Raw genomic sequence first — 2,519 nt, 5'->3', positions numbered from 1 at the left:
TGCTATCATTACCACCATCCATCCGCAGAACTTTTTCATTTTGCAAAATGAATCTGTACCTCTTAAACACTGACTCCCTATTTAACACTCTTTCCTTCTTTCCAGCCCCTGGCACCAACAACCTACTGTCTCTATGACCTTGACTCCTCAAACAAGTGGAATCATACAGCATTTATCTTTTAATATCTTTAATATCTTTATTAAGATATTATTTCACTTAGTATAATGTCCGCCAGATTCCTCCATGTTGTAGCAGGTGTCAGAATCTTCTCCCTTTTGAAGGCTGGGTAATATTCCTCCAAGTATCTTTCTGGAAGATGTAATTCCATCCATTACCAGGGCCAGAGGACTGAATCTTGGTCATCATTTCAACATTAAGAGGCCAAAGACAGGGGCGCCTGGGTGGCTCAGTCGGTTAAGCAGCTGCCTTCGGCTCAGGTCATGATCCTGGGGTCCTGGGATCGAGCCCCGCATCGGGCTTCCTGCTCAGCGGAGAGCCTGCTTCTCCCTCTCCCTCTGCCTGCCACTCTGCCTACTTGTGCTCTCTCTTGCTCTCCCTGTCAAACAAATAAATAAAATCTTAAAAAAAAAAAAAAAAGAGGCCAAAGACATGAGGAGGAACGAGCAAAGAAGGTTGGGGAGGAGTAGCGGGGGTGGTGGGAGGGGAATCAGGAGAATGTGCCATCAGTATCAAGGAGAGAGTGATGGTCAGTGCCGGGGCTGGTTCAGGTCAAATCAGAGGAGGATGGGGACTGACCATTGGGTTAGCAACCGGGAGGTCACCGTGAAGAACAATGTCAGAGAGGCAGGAGGGGTGAAGCCCATCTGGAGTAAGTTCTGGGAGACTGGGATGGGTAGAAGCAGTCAGAGCAAGCAACTCCTTTGATAAATTTTGTAATAAAAGGGAGGAGAGAAATGGGGTGATAGCCAGAAAGAGACATGCAGTCAGAGGTTGTGAAGATGAGAGCAGCTAGAGCTCCTTTGTATGCGGATGAGAAGGATCCAGCAGGGAGGGGAAATCTGGTGATGCCGGACACGGAGGGGGTGGCTGGGGCATGGCCTTGAGGGCAGGAGTGGGCATCTCTAGAAGCGGGAAGGGGCAGTGGGAGCGGGCCAGGGGCTGGGGACAGGAGTGGTGGTGGCAGTCCCCCAATCTTCTCCTTGTTGTTTCTGTCCCTCTGAAATAGAAGGCAGGTCATCAGGTGAGAGAGTCAGGGGAGACAGCTGATGGTCTGGGGGTGGGGACAAGGCACAGAACAGTAACCTAGGAGAGGGTGAGTGAATGGATTGGGAAGGGAAGCCTGAGCGCCAGAAAGAATAACAGGTGCCCGTGTTCTCATTCAACTTCCCAACAACTCTATGTGACATATATTTCTATTTTCCCTTTTACAAATATGGAGACTTTACGGCTTAGGAAGGTGATTGATGTAATGTTCCTTAGATCATGTAACCTGTAAGTCTGACCCTAAAGCCTGACCGCTAAACAAGCCTGTCCAAATCCCAAAGGAAACCTGGGGACCATTTTGTCAATTATTAAATTACACATTTTTCCCCCCTCTCTGTAAAAGCACTAAATGTTTATTTTAGAAAATTTGAAAAATTCCAAGTAACATAAATATGAAACAATTTTAAACGCCTTTAATTTCACCACCCAGAGATAATTACTGTGAAAATCTGATGATTTCTTTGCAGTGTTTTTTCAATGCCTATTAATTGTGACAGATTTCATGTGTTCAGCAAATAATCCCATTTCGCTTCTCTTCCTGCATGCGGCTAGACTACATTTCCCAGCCATCCCTGCAGGTAGGGTGGCACGTGACCGAGTTTGACCAATGGGATATGGGAGGAAGTGGTGTCACCTACTTCTGGGTCTGGCCCATTCAATCTTCTGATCCTCCATGCTCTTTTTCTTCTCTTGCTGTTCAGGGGTGGGAAGGACTCAGTGAAGGACTCCAAGAACCCAGGGGGCAGCCAGACCACTAGGCAGGATGTGCCTGGGTTCCCGAATGACCCAGTAGAGACCCCACCTCCTCACGACAGTTTCATGAGGATGAACTAGGCCTTCATTGCGTTAAGTCTTTGAACTCTGGGAGTTGTCTGTTAAAGCAGTGGGCCTGGTACAGTAACATCCCATAAACATTGGAGTCCTACTGTAGGTACACTTTTTAGACTTATTGTTATTATTATCATTACTACTACTACTTAGCATTTATCACAACTTTCTTCAATATTAGTAAACAATCTTACCAAGATTTTCATGGTAGCCCATTATAATTATGTATTTATCCAATCCCATATGATTGGCTATATAGGTTGCTTCCAACATTTTGCTTTTGTAAATCATGCTCCAGCAAACATCCTCATGGTAAATCAGGTCACCCCATCTGGAGATGCACCAGTTCACCCCACCTCAGTTTCCTGCCTCTGAGCCTGTCCTCCATCTGGGCTTAAAGAGGTGCCCCAATTCCACAGAGACCATTTGTAAAAATGAGTGCAGTGGGATGAAATGTACATTGTGC

The sequence above is a fragment of the Zalophus californianus genome, chromosome 13, assembly GCF_009762305.2.
Source record: "Zalophus californianus isolate mZalCal1 chromosome 13, mZalCal1.pri.v2, whole genome shotgun sequence".
Lineage (NCBI taxonomy): Eukaryota > Metazoa > Chordata > Mammalia > Carnivora > Otariidae > Zalophus > Zalophus californianus.
Note: the sequence above shows the minus strand (reverse complement) of the source record.